A 15,017-nucleotide genomic window follows, 5' to 3' on the forward strand; every position below is an offset into this window, starting at 1 on the left:
TTTTTCTGTCATACTTATGACACTTCTATGACAATAATTATGACAAAACACGGTATCATCATAGTGTGGTGGGGTCCTACTTCTATGAAAAAAAATCATGATAGAAAATGGGCTTTTCATCCTTGGCGGGCCGGAGACGCAGCTGCATGACATTCTTTGGGCCGTCCATGACAGAAAAACCAAGGTAGAAGCGAGGGCGAGGAAAATATCGGGGTTTTCCTGGTTACGGTGGGTGGTCAGGGCCGAGCGATGCGCATTTCTCTCGTACACGCATGCACCTAGGTGCGAGGAGTTGGGCTCCAACTGAACCCGAGCGATTGCACTGCAGGCTACGCGTTACTGAACCCGAGCGATCGATCGATGGCTATTAACTGAACCCGATCGAGCGATTCCTTCGCTACTGCTGATAACAAAAGCCAACCGATGCTGCCTCTGGATGAACTGTGAGCATTGTTGGGGGGGTTTGGATGAACTGTTCTTGGTGGGGGTGGATGAACAAGACCCCGTGGTGTTGCCTCTGGATGAACAGGACCCCGATCGATTGAGCCGGTTGGGGCTAGATGAACAGGACCCCGTGGAGGGCAGGATGAATAGGCCCACTCCATGGAGGGCTGGATGAATAGTAGACGGTGGAGGGCTGGATGAATAGTAGCCCGTGGAGGGGTGGTGGAACAGGAGCCCGTAGAGAGGGCTGGTTGAGCAGTAGCCGGTGGAGTAGAGCGCGGTGGAGGCTGGATGAACAGGAGCCCATGGATGAACAGTCACAGGTGGAGGGTGGAGGAGGTCGACGGTGGATGAATAGTAGCCCGTGGAGGCTGGAGGGGGTCGACGGTGGAGATGAACAGTATCCCATGGAGTCCTGTTTTGCGGTATGCCACACCCCTCCTGACGAATAGGACCCCCGTTTCGACCGTAGCGCTCCAACACAAGTCCGTTTCTTCCATTTTGTAGTACGCCACACCCCTCCCGATCAACAGGACCCCCGTTTCGACCGTAGGAGGCCCGTTTCCTCTGTTTTGCGGTACACCAGATCCCTCCCGATGAACAGGATCCCGTTTCGACCGTGGCTGGTCGAACACAAGGCCGTTTCCTCCGTTCTGCAGTACGCCATGCCTCGTTTCCATCGGTTGCTCCGTCCAAGCCCTCCCGATGAACATGACGACGCATTCCGTTCCGACCTAGCCGGTTGGCTCCCCATGAACACGACGACGACGATGTTTCTCCATTCCGACCCAGCCATGTACACGAGCCCAGGCCGTACGTACGTGCGAGTAGGCATTCGAGACCCCGCCCGTATGTACGTACATGGTCGTATATACTTTCTTGCACCCTGGCCGTTGCACGTACGTGTACATGCTACATGCGCGCCTCTGCTACGACACGTGCGCGCCTCTACATCGACCAGTATGTATGTACACGTTCGCAACCAGAATGACAACGCTACGTATGCTTCGACCAGGTGGGTCCCGACTATCAGGCACTTCCTTGCGTGCGAAGATGTAGCTGGTGGGTCCCAGCTGTCAGGGTGGCGAATCATTTTTTTTGCCCGGACGCACTTCCTTGCGTGCGAAGATGTAGCTGGCGGGTCCCAGCAGTCAGGGGGAAACATTTTTTTCGTGAAATACGGTGGCCCGTCTGGTGGGTCCCCACTGTCAGGTGGAGGAATGATTATTTTGCGCGTAATAAGGAGGCACTTCCTTGCTGCGGCCATGGACCCAGCTGTCAGCCTCTCCACGTACAGTCCAGGTCCGTTGGAAGCTGTTCCTTGACCATGTTGACCACGCCGTGCCGAGAGCACCAGGGCGGTGGACGACAGCGAGGCCTAGGAAGGGGACGACGCGGAGCCGGGGAAGACGCGACAGTGGAAGCCCGCGCGGAGAGGAGTACGAGGGTTCACTGGTTCGGCTGCGGTGTGAGGCTGCCGTCGCCGCAGGTCCTGGCCAGCGGTGGTAATAGTATGGGGCGGTGTGGCATCCGCGGCAGCACAGCCGGCCATGGGAGGCAGGAGCATGCGGCACGACCGACGCTGCTTTGGGCGGCTGGAGCAAGAAGACCAGAGGTTGAAGAAGCACTACGGCCGTTGGATGGACATTGTATGGTCACTGGAGCTAGAATCGTTCATATTGACTAAGTTGACAAAGCACTCCATGCCCGTCAACTTTGTAGGCCCACAAGTCAGCCACCCACCAAGGTGGGTCCCAACTAGCAGGGGGAGTATTCATTTTTTTGTGCGTAATAAGGAGGCACTTCTAGTGGGTCTGAGCTGACAACGGGGGGAGCATTTTTTTGCGAAATACGGTGGCCCGTCCGGTGGGTCCCAACAGTCAGGGGGGAAACATTTTTTCACCAAATACGGTGGCCCGTCCAGTGGGTCCCTGCTGTCAGGTGGAGGAATAATTATTTTCCGTGTAATAAGGAGGCACTTCCTTGCGGCTGCCATGGACCCAGCTGTCAGCCTCTCCACGTACAGGGCGGTGGATGACGGCGAGGCCTAGGAAGGGGATGACGCAGAGCCGGGGAAGACGTGGCAGTGGATGCCCACGTGTAGAGGAGTATGAGGGTTCGCTAGTTCACTGTGGTGTGAGGCTACCGTCGCCGCAGAATAACAGGGGGTGTGGGTGAGTAGAGGGATGGCCTAGCTAGCTAGGGGCGATGAGGCCTCCACGGCATCGCAGCCGGCCACGGGAGGCAGGAGCACGAGGCACGACCTGCGCTGCATTGGGCGGCTGGAGCAAGAAGACCAGAGGTTGAAGAAGCACTATGGCCGTCAGATGGACATCATACGGTCACTTGAGCTAGAATCGTTCATATTGACTAAGTTGACAAAGCCCTCCATCCCCATCAACTTAGTTGGCCCACAAGTCATCCTCCCACTATTGTGGGTCCCAGCTAGTAGGGGGTATTCATTTTTTGTGCGTAATAAGGAGGCACTTCCTTGCGTGCGAAGATATAGCTGGTGGGTCCGACCTGTCAGCGGTGGGAACATTTTTCGTGAAATACAGAGGCCCTTCCGATGGGTCCCAGCTGTCAGGTGGAGGAATCATTATTTTGTGCGTAATAAGGAGGCATTTCCTTGCGTGCGGCCGTGGACCCAGCTGTCAGGCTCTCCACGCACAGTCTACTTCCGATGGTGTCGTTCGTTGATCACGTTGACCACTCCGCGCCGAGCGCATCCAAGGTGGTGGACGACGGCGAGGCCCCGAACAGCAGCGAGCCGGAGATGGGAATTCGTGGGAGTAGAGTCACAGACGGAGTGGTGTACGAGGGTTAACTGCTTCTGGTGCGGTGTGGTTCGGCAGTCGGTGGAGAAGAACATGAGTTGTGGAGGGGTGGAGGGATGGCCTCGCCAACGGTGGAGTAGCGCTTCACAGCGAAGCATGCTAAGCAGAGCTGCTAGCAGCAGGAGGTGGGAGCAGGTGGTCCCAGCGGCGCTAGAGGAAGAAGAGAGAGATTGAAGATGGATGCCGGTCGTTGGATGTAAATCCAACGGCTAACGATGTCAAAATCATTTGTTGACTAAGTTGACAATGACTTGCATTGGCTTCGACCTATTGGCCCACATTCTAGCCTCCAAAAATTTGGCACGTATTCAACCCATTTTTTCAGAATTTACATTCTTTTTTTTGGCGGTGTAGAATTTACAGTCCATTTGATATCTTTTTTGAGTTACAGTCCATTAGCTGGGCTAGGTGAACGAATAATGTAGCGTCCATGCGGCCCATTTATGTTTTTCCTAAAAAATTACAGGCCATTTGCATTTTCTCGAAATACATGATTTTGCTGGGCTTATTATAATTATAATGTTGGGGTGGGCGCACCAATGTTATCAAAAAAATAAACAGGGGCTGAGCATTTTGTTATTTATATATGTTTAAATAATAAGTGATTTATTGTTACATTGGTCCTTAAATCTTACCAAGCTTTTGTACACAATCACCAGGATTTTCGTTGCCAAAAAAAATCTAGGATTTTATTGTTAAGAAATTATTTTTATAAGTTAATAAGATGTGGGATATTGTTTTCTTACATATGTAAGTATCTGTTAAATATATGATGACAATAACAATAATATATAATAACATATAAAATAATTTATATATATATATATATAATATAGTTAGAAGGGAAACATAAGTTGGACCAGGTGTTCCTATTCTTATATAGAAAAATATAATAGACCTCTGCGTTTTCTTCAAAAAAATACATAAATTGGGCTGCTGATGTTTCAGGAAAAATAAAAGCTCGGATGGGAGGTCCATAGGCCGGTCGATACATGACGACCCTCAAGAAAATACAAACAGGCCTATGGACCTCCCATCCGAGGTCGTGGGCTGCGCATGTTAGAAAAGAAAGCCTAGAGGGGGCGGCCCAAAACCCAGCTGATACTTGTTGCCCCAGTGATAATAAATGATACCTGCCAGCTCCCCGGCTTCATTATGAATTTATCTCCTATAGTAACTACGTTGAAGCACCTAAAAAATGTAACTATGTTGACAAACCCGTGGGCCCCAATGTCAGTATAGCATTAGGAGAAAGTATTTTTTCGATGAGGCACTTGCTTGCGTACGGCCATAGACCTGGTGGGTCCCGACTTTCCGCCTCTCCACGTACAGTCCTCTCCAGATTCCTCTCATTTGTTCAGCATGTTCACAACGGCAGACAGTGGCGTCGCGGCCAGCGCACAAAGGCGCAGTAGAAGATCCGACCACCTGAGGAAGTGCCTTATTAGTAACGAAACAACTGTACTAGCCTAGTGGCCGAGTGACACTACCCGATAGCTGTTCCGCCCGGGTTCGATTCCACCTGTGCAGAGAAAATATCTCCAAATTTTTTTCCTCTGCCTTTATTGACATGTGGGTCCCAATTGTCATCTGCGCACACCACGTCCAACACTTGCCAAAACTTCGTCCCTCATTTTATCTGTTTTTCGCACACTCGACATTGTGTGGGCATCTTGAAATAGCATATCTTTTTGACTGTGCATCATATGAAGATGTGCTATGCATGAATGTTGATCAGCATGATGTTAACTGGCTGGTACTTCCAGTTTCGACCATGAATAAAACTTCCAACATGATGTTAACACTATTTGAAAAGGCCGTGTTAATATAAATGCTCTGCCTCTGAAAGTTGCAGTTTCTTATCTGAAACTGAACTTGGAGTTTCTTATCTGAAACTAAAACTTGCAGTTTCTTCTCTGAGAATCACCTGTCAGCAACCGAAAGGCAGGGGAACCTCTCCTCTCCATCATCTCCATTCCAAAACCACCGTCTCTCCTCTCCCTCTTCTCCATTCCAAAACCACCCCCTCTCCTCTCCATCATCTCCATTCCAAAACCACCGTCTCGCCTTTCCCTCTTCTCTATTGCAAGACCACCGTCTCTCCTCCCATCTTCCAAAGCTAGCACCGGACCACTCAGAAGGACATCTATGGAGGGGATGCAGCAGCGAATCAGGAAGATCGCCGACAATGACCAGGAAAAGTTAGCCAGGTTGAAGGAGATCCTTTCTTGGTTTGACAATGAGTAGGAGATTTCGAGCACGGTGAGGGCCATGTGGCAATGTATGCGAAAGAGCGAGACAACAGCGATGAGGGCGGCGATGTACTCCTTGGTGGCAGTCACGCCACAGTCCTTCGAGTTCATCGAGTGTCTCCTCTGGGTGATTGAGCAGACAGATTTGCCCGAGGCGAAAGTCAAGCGGAGGTGGTGGGCGTACAGGTCAAAGGTCGAGCACCCAGAGGATAACGAATCGATCGAGTACGGTGTGTCGTTCGTGAGGGTGCAGAGCCAGCCGGAGCCACATGAGTATTCGTTCTCCCACCGCAAGAGGAGGCCGGATGGCGCGTCGTCTTTTCCCCGTCGTTCTCCACGGTTGCCTCGAGGCTCGCCTCGTTTCAACGGCATCGTTAGGGTTTAAGGTAAGATTCGCACTAACCTAATCTTCCATCTTCTCATGCTTACATAAGTGTGACAACTAATAAAAATCATGCTTATAATCAGTCTCTGAGTACTATGCCAATCACCCTAAAATAGCTCTGGACCTTTGGGTCAAAGTTGTGACACTGTGTAGAAATAAAGAAAAAATAGATTGGTGCTTCTTTCAGAAAAGAGTACACCCCTAGAAAACTGCCAATATAAGCTACCAGTATTTTTTAAGTCTAAGCTACCAGTATTTGGTTAGAGGATTTGCTGCCTAGAAAGATCCGTCCACAGTGAGCGCCACACATCCCACTGATGGTGGTGGATGCCAATGCTTAGATGGAGCAGGGTTAGTGTTGGTAATTTTTACTTGGCACCTCGCACTTTGCATATATGCCGGTTCCATCCGTACATTTGTGCAGTTCCACCAAAATGCAGCTGAATAACCCTGTTTGCATAGATAATGAAAAGGCATGATTACATTATAGTGGCACTAGTTGATGAAACATACACTAATAAATAGAAGAAAATATTACATCATACTGGAAATCGACCCAAGTCTCCCCGTTCTGCCAGTGATGAACATGAGTGTACAGCGGTAGTACAAGGAGGGGCCTTGAGACATTCAAATCTCTATTTTTGTGCAGATCAACTAAAATTAAGCACCCCAGTTTGCAGAAACGCTTAAACATTAACAATGGGACTAGTTGATGAAGCATACATTAACAAAGAGAAGCACTTTCTTTATCTACATTGGAAATGAAATGATAGAGAGGACACTCGCTCTATTTTAACTGTATTATTACTTCATTTTATCAGTGACACTAGGGTTGAGCAGGTGGCAAATGAGGTGTACCGTGCTTCGCAAGGATGAAGGCTGGGGGTGCTTAGACTGGGATGCTGAAGCTGGCTCTTTCAGTCCCTATCTTCCCCCTGATGTTTCTGTGGTAGCATTTGGGTTGTAATCCAAACTTGGTCGAGCTGGTGCTGCGCCCCCCTACCTGCCTAGCTTATGTGGCGAACTTGTCTCCTGCTAGTACTCAGTCCGTTTTAGTAGTAGTTGCATAACTGCCCGTTTACACTGAAATGTTGTCGGATAATGGTTCTCTATGGTTGGGTTTCTTTAATGAAATCGGAGGGAACCCCCTCTCTCGACATATAAAAAAACAAACAGTGGCACTAGCGGTGCCAAAACATTTCCTCCAATTAATAGTGCCACTAGATTAAGGTGCAAAATAATGACATTACTGCTTTATCATGGCAGTGCCAAAACAGTAGCACAAGAGCAGGATCAACATGCAGGAACTTTGGAAAATGGTCAGACCAAAAAGGAACATACCTCGTGATGGGAACCATATCTGCAGTCAACACCATCGTAGAAGGGATGACACCAGTCACCAGCATGGATGATTCAATTCATGGGACCTTTCGGTGCAGTTCACCTAAAATGAAGCAATGTCCCATGAGCTAGCAGCTTCTTCTTCTTCTTTTTTTAAGAAAAGGGCTCCAGCCCCGGTTCCATTTCCATCAGAAAAAGAAACCCACAGAGCTTCTTCTTCATTAGTTGCAATAAAATTGAGCAACATCAAGGTTGGTCGTGAAGCTCCTGGAGAGTAGGCGGACTAGGACAGTTGCATCTCTACCGAAAAGAAGCAACTTATCTTAATGGGAAATTTAGCTGGACATGAAAAAAGTGCCATTGATTCATATTACTGGAGGCATTACATTGAAAACAACATTGGTTTAACGTGTCCTTACTTTTAACAGTGCGACTGCTACATTTTACCAGTGGTATTACATAAGACCGGCTCGGGGCAACAAACATCAAAAGAGGATACCTGGGTTGGTCCCATTTTTGTTCGGTATATAGCCACCTTATACTGTGTGAGGCTAGCAAATCTAGTGTTGGACTTACTCTATTGACTTGTCCCCCAGTCCCCACTTTCTTTCCTTTTTCAACAAATAGATCGGGTTTATATTGACTTTGTACCGCGTTCCCTTTATTTCCCTATTAGACCTAGAGACCAGTTGGATAGCCAGTCTCTGCTACTTTTCGCCCCCATTATTTCCTCTTTCGATCAAGTCCTTGATTCAGGTAACAAATCTACCCCCACCCCCACCCCTTTTCTTCCTTGTTTAAACCAAGTACTACTATATTTGAGTGCATGAACTAGTTTTACCTCTTAACAGTAAAAAATTAGGTGGTTTTCAAACAGCCGATCGATCCTATCTACACGAGGGGGGCTGAGAAATAGTAAAAGATACAGATGCGGTGATGTCAGGAGCTCGGGAAGTAGAGCAAGGCCGGTTTCGAAGGAAGTTATACCTGAGGGTCGCCGGGATGTCGCTAGGTGGGCGGCGGGAGGCGGGATCTGCCCACACTACGGCAACGAGGAAGAAGGGGTGTGATAACCCACAAGTATAGGGGATCGTAACAGTTTTCGAGGGTAGAATATTCAACCCAAATTTATTGATTCGACACAAGGGGAGCCAAAGAATATTCTCAAGTATTAGCAGCTGAGTTGTCAATTCAACCACACCTGGAAACTTAATATCTGCATCAAAGCGTTTAGTAGCAAAGTAATATGATAGTAGCGGCAACGGTGGTAAAAGGTAACGGTAGCAAAAGTAATATTTTTGGTGTTTTATAGTGATGATAACAATAGCAACGGAAAAGTAAATAAGCGAAGAACAATATATGGAAAGCTCATAGGCAATGGGTCGGTGATGGAGAATTATGCCGGATGCGGTTCATCATGTAACACTCATAACATAGGGTGACACATAACTAGCTCCAATTCATCAATGTAATGTAGGCATGTATTCCGAATATAGTCATACATGCTTATGGAAAAGAACTTGCATGACATCTTTTGTCCTACCCTCCCGTGGCAGCGGGTTCCTAGCGGAAACTAAGGGATATTAAGGCCTCCTTTTAATAGAGTACCGGACCAAAGCATTAACACATAGTGAATACATGAACTCCTCAAACTATGGTCATCACCGGGAGTGGTCCCGATTATTGTCACTTCGGGTTTGCAGGATCATAACACATAGTAGGTGACTATAGACTTGCAAGATAGGATCAAGAACTCACATATATTCATGAAAACATAATAGGTTCAGATCTGAAATCATGGCACTCGGGCCCTAGTGACAATAATTAAGCATAGCAAAGTCATAGAAACATCAATCTCAGAACATAGTGGATACTAGGGATCAAACCCTAACAAAACTAACTCGATTACATGATAAATCTCATCCAACCCATCACCGTCCAGCAAGCCTATGATGGAATTACTCACGCATGGCGGTGAGCATCATGAAATTGGTGATGGAGGATGGTTGATGATGACGACGGCAACGGATGCCCCTCTCCGGAGCCCCGAACGGACTCCAGATCAGCCCTCCCGAGAGAGTTTAGGGCTTCGCGGCGGCTCCGTATCGTAAAACGAGATGAATCTTTCTCCCTGGTTTTTTTCTCCCTGTAAGTGAATATATGGAGTCAAGTTTGAGGTTGGTGGAGCGTCAGGGGGCCCACAAGGCAGGGGGGCGTGCCCAGGGGGGTAGGGCGCGCCCCCACCCCCGTGGACAGGTGGAGGCCCCCTGATGTGGATCTTCCTTCCAGTAGTTTTTATATATTCCAAAATAATTCTCCGTTGATTTTCAGGTCATTCCAAGAACTTTTATTTGTGCACAAAAATAACACCATGGCAATTCTGCTGAAAACAACGTCAGTCCGGGTTAGTTCCATTCAAATCATGGAAGTTAGCGTCCAAAACAAGGGAAAAAGTGTTTGGAAAAGTAGATACGACAGAGACGTATCAGGGTGGGAGGCCCTCCCTCGCCAGCGATGCTTGGGAGAGAACATAAGGCACGCTGATCGAGATGCGTCGACAGTGGGTAAGATCCGTTGTCGGTATCAAAACCAGCGGATCTCGGGTAGGGGGTCCCGAACTATGCGTCTAGGATCGATGGTAACATGAGACGGGGGACACGATGTTTACCCAGGTTCGGGCCCTCTCTATAGACGTAATACCCTACATCCTGCTTGATTGATCTTGATGAATATGAGTGTTACAGGAGTTGATCTACCATGAGATCATAATGGCTAAACCCTAGAGGCCTAGCCCGTATTACTATGGTAATGAATATATCCTTTCCGGACTAACCCCTCCTGTTTATATAGACACCGGGGGGATCTAGGGTTTACATAGAGTCACTTACATAAGAAGGAATCTTCATAATCGGTTGACAAGCTTGCCTTCCACGCCAAGAAGAGTCCAATCTGGACACATGTACAGTCTTCAGCCTTCATGTCTTCACAACCCATCAGTCCGGCCCATGGATAACAGGCGGTACGCCCGAGGACCCCTTAGTCCAGGACTCCCTCAGTAGCCCCTGAACCTGGCTTCAATGACGAGGGGTCCGGTGCGCAGATTTTCTTCGGCATTGCAAGGCGGGTTCCCTTCTATCTGAACTTCAAGATAGTCTTCAGATGCGATGATAGTATCCGGACCTGTCACACACACCATACATAACCGCAGAGAGAATATATATTTTTACACGAGTCTAATCTGCTGATGACCTCACGTCTGTCCGGTCATAATTTCGAACCGTTTTTCATCTTCTGCTCCACATTTTGAGACGCGGTTACCATTGGCACGTCTTGTCGAAGCAGAGATCGTGTCCCCTTATTATGGGATTCTCATCAATACGGGCATGGGCGACCCAACCGTGCCGTTTGCACGGCCCTTGGGAATAGGCGAGTTTAAGGAGAGTGGGGAGACGCTTGATATTCATGGCCTTTATAAGGGGATAAGGATTCTGTTTCTTTACCCACACCCTTGCTCCTCCTTAGTCCTTCTGTCCCTGATCTCCAGCACCCAAGCTTTTAGCTTTTCCCTCGTCTGAGAAAGCACTCCAAAGATGTCCGGATCCGGAGCTGGGGCAAGTGGATGGCCTCCTCCATCAAGAAGAGGGATACCAAGGCGCTCCGGGAGGCCGGATATCTGGCCAAGGAGATCGCTCACTGACTCCCGGCCAAGGGACAGATCGTCCCTACTCCAGAGCCCCACGAGAGGGTTGTGTTCCTCACACATTTCGTTCGCGGGCTGGGCTTCCCTCTTCACCCCTTCGTCCGTGGACTAATGTTTTACTACGGGCTAGACTTCCATGACCTAGCCCCCAACTTCATCCTCAACATCACGACATTCATTGTCGTGTGTGAGGCCTTTCTCCGCATCCCGCCTCATTTCGGCCTATGGCTGAAGACCTTTAATGTGAAGCCGAAGGTGGTGAGTGGCCATGGTAGGCAAGATGCCCAACGTTACCTGGCCCAAAGGCTCATTTGCAGAGACGGTGAAAGGATGGCAATCGGGGTGGTTCTATATCACCGAGCCACGTGACACCAACTGGGTAGCGGCCCCCGAATTCCGATCCGGAATCCCGATGCGGCTCACCTCCTGGCAAGAGAGCGGCCTAACTTGGGGTCCCTCGGACGAGCTGACTGGGCTCCATACGTGCGTTCAGAGCAGGATAGATAGGAAGATCAAGCTTGTCAACATGGTCCTGATCATGCTCATTCACTTGGTCCTTCCGTGCCAACGCCGGACTTGCTATATGTGGGAGTACGATCCGGCCAAGCACCAGACGCTACTAGAGCTCTTCGGCACGACGCACAAAGAAATCTGGAAAGTGCTCTTCAAGGCCAGCGAGATGCCACCGCCACCGCCCACGACCGAAGATCGCGGGCTTAGCTTAAAACGCCAGGCTAATTCGGTAAGCTCTTTTAATGTTTTCAAGGCGTACCCTTTACTAGCATATTTTGAGAAAAAGCCTAAGCTTTCCTACACGTGATAACCCTGGATCAAGATAGTGGAGGGGGTTAACTGTCCGGCTCCACTGCTCGAAGACCAAGAATTCCCATTATTGACGAAAATGCTTTTTCCAGCACCTTATGAGGTGCCAAAGAAGACGGCCAAGAAAGCGGCCAAAGGGGCCAAGAAGGGCCCTCGCCAAAAAGGCGCTCTGGACGTGATGTCCAAAGACGAGAGTTCCTCTTCGTTCGCTGACGATGACGACGAAGAGGAAGAGGAAAGCGACTCCCCACCTGAAGTGGGGAGGAAGAAGAGAGCGGCCCCCGCAGATCCAGAGGCAAAAGCGCCTAAGAGGGTTAGAGGCTCCCTTGCAGATAACTCCGTGTGGGATGTTGATAGCAGTCCGGAGCGACCTCGGCGGACCAAGCCTCGAGCGGCCTCGTAAGTACCAGAATCCAAAAACGCCTGGCCTTCCCAGTTCGTAATATTGGTATACCTTAAACCTTGTTATTGCAGTCCACCACGCGATGGCTCCCCGCGATCCTCGACAGAGGGGTCGCTAGACTCAAAGGAGATGGCTAGAATGTCTCCGCCACCTGCTCATTCCGTCTCTCCCAAGGGTGACGATGAGGTGGTGTCGCAAAAGACCTTCCCCGACCGCGGGGAGGGGGGGAGGGGGCTTCCGAAGATCGTCAGGGTGGCGCCCCAAGATGATTCCTTAGTCGCTTGACACATGGGGGAAAAAGCCCCTATGGGGACTGGTGACGGGGGCCGAGTTCCCTTCAGACCTGAGCCGGATACCATTTCGGAGATCCACGCGGCTCCGGAGTCCAGCGAACGGCATTCCCCGAAAGGAGGGAATGTGCCTGTTCCGCCGGTGACCACTATCCAACCAGAGGCACCGGATAATCCGCTGGAGGTGCTACGAGGCGCCTCTATTGTGGATGAACACCGCACCCTTATGGGAACGGTAATAGAGAAGGTACAGTTCGTAAAAAATGGACTGACCGAAGCCTGCACTAGCCTTCTATCAGGCTTTGAGGTAAGTAATGCGTTTGTAGGAAGAATTTCACAGTATAGACAGTAGCCCCTGATGCTCTGTTCGGTGTTCGGAAAGAAAAAGGCGAACAGAGGATCGAGAAAAAATATCGCAGGAGTCTAACATAAGTTGTCTATGTGAATAAGCAGGTATCGTTGCAGGCTGCCATCGCTCATGCTACGGAGGTCTCCGGACTGAAGCGGAAACTGGAGCGGGCCGAGGAAGAGGTCGGCCTTGTGAAGAAGCAGCTGGAGGATAGCCAAGGTGTCCAGTAACCTATGGGTACGTTTTAAGAAAAAAATAATAGTCCGTCCGGATTGAGGTGTCATAAACTTTATTAGGGGCCACGACCGAGGTGGCAGCCCTTAAGAAGGCGTTAGCCGAGGTCGAGGATAAAGCGGCCAAGGAACGCGCCACGCGCGAGAAGCACGAGGCCCAGGTTGGTGAGGTGCAGCAACAGCTCCAGGGCACGATCGAGAGATTTGAGTCCTTGGAGCGCGATTGTAAGGCACAAGATTCCGAACTGGCGAAGGCCCGCCAGAGCGCACAGGATGCACGAGCCGAAGCCTAGAACGCCTGATACGTCTCCAGTGTATCTATAATTTTTTATTGTTTCATGCTATTATATTATCAACCTTGGGTGCTTTATATGCATTTATATGCTATTTTATATGATTTTTGGGACTAACCTATGAACCTAGAGCCCAGTGCCAGTTTCTGTTTTTCCTTGTTTTAGAGTATCGCAGAAAAGGTTAATCAAACGGAGTACAATTGACCTGAAACTTCACGAAACTTATTTTTGGACCAAAAGAAGCCCACGGAGTATCGGAGATGGACCAAAAGAGTCCTGGGCTGCCCACGAGGGTGGGGGCGCGCCCCCCTACCTCGTGGACAGCCCGGAGATCCACTGACGTACTTCTTCCTCCTATATATATATATCCATATACCCTAAAAACTTCGAGGAGAACATTAGATCGGGAGTTCCACTGCCAGAAGCCTCCGTAGCCTCTGAAAACCAATCTAGACCCGTTCCGGCACCCTGCCGGAAGGGGGAATCCCTCTCTGGTGGCCATCTACATCATCCCGGCACTCTCCATGAAGAGGAGGGAGTAGTCCACCCTCGGGGCTAAGGGTATGTACCAGTATCTATGTGTTTGATCTCTCTCTCTCATGTTCTTGAGGTGGTACAATCTTGATGTATCGCGAGCTGTGCTATTATAGTTGGATCTTATGATGTTTCTCCCCGTCTACTCTCTTGTAATGGATTGAATTTTCCCTCTGAAGTTATTTTATCGGATTGAGTCTTTAAGGATTTGATAACACTTAATGTATTTCTTACGTGGGATACCCGTGGTGACAATGGGGTATTATATTGATCCACTTCATGTATGTTTTGGTTATCAACTTGCGGGTTCCGCCCATGAACCTATGCGTAGGGGTTGGCACATGTTTTCGTCTTGACTCTCCGGTAGAAACTTTGGGGCACACTTTGAAGTACTTTGTATTGGTTTGAATAGAAGAATCTGAGATTGTGTGATGCATATCGTATAATCATACCTACGGATACTTGAGGTGACATTGGAATATCTAGGTGACATTAGGGTTTTGGTTGATTTGTGTCTTAAGGTGTTACTCTAGTACGAACTCTATGATAGATTGAACGGAAAGAATAGATTCATGTTATTTTACTACGGACTCTTGAATAGATCGATCAGAAAGGATAACTTTGAGATGGTTTCGTACCCTACCATAATCTTCTTCGTTTGTTCTTCGCTATTAGTGACTTTGGAGTGACTCTTTGTTGCATGTTGAGGGATAGTTATATGATCCAATTATGTTATTATTGTTGAGAGAACTTGCACTAGTGAAAGTATGAACCCTAGGCCTTGTTTCAACGCATTGCAATACCGTTTGTGCTCACTTTTATCATTAGTTACCTTGCTGTTTTTATATTTTCAAATTACAAAAACCTTTATCTACCATCCATATACCACTTGTATCACCATCTCTTCGCCGAACTAGTGCACCTATACAATTTACCATTGTATTGGGTGTGTTGGGGACACAAGAGACTCTTTGTTATTTGGTTGCAGGGTTGCCTGAGAGAGACCATCTTCATCCTACACCTCCTACGGATTGATAAGCCTTAGGTCATCCGCTTGAGGGAAATTTGCTACTGTCCTACAAACCTCTGCACTTGGAGCCCCAACAACATCTACAAGAAGAATGTTGTGTAGTA

This window comes from Triticum urartu, chromosome 6A (genome assembly GCF_056163025.1).
Source record: "Triticum urartu cultivar PI428250 chromosome 6A, HENAU_Tu73, whole genome shotgun sequence".
In the NCBI taxonomy this organism is placed as follows: Eukaryota; Viridiplantae; Streptophyta; class Magnoliopsida; order Poales; family Poaceae; genus Triticum; species Triticum urartu.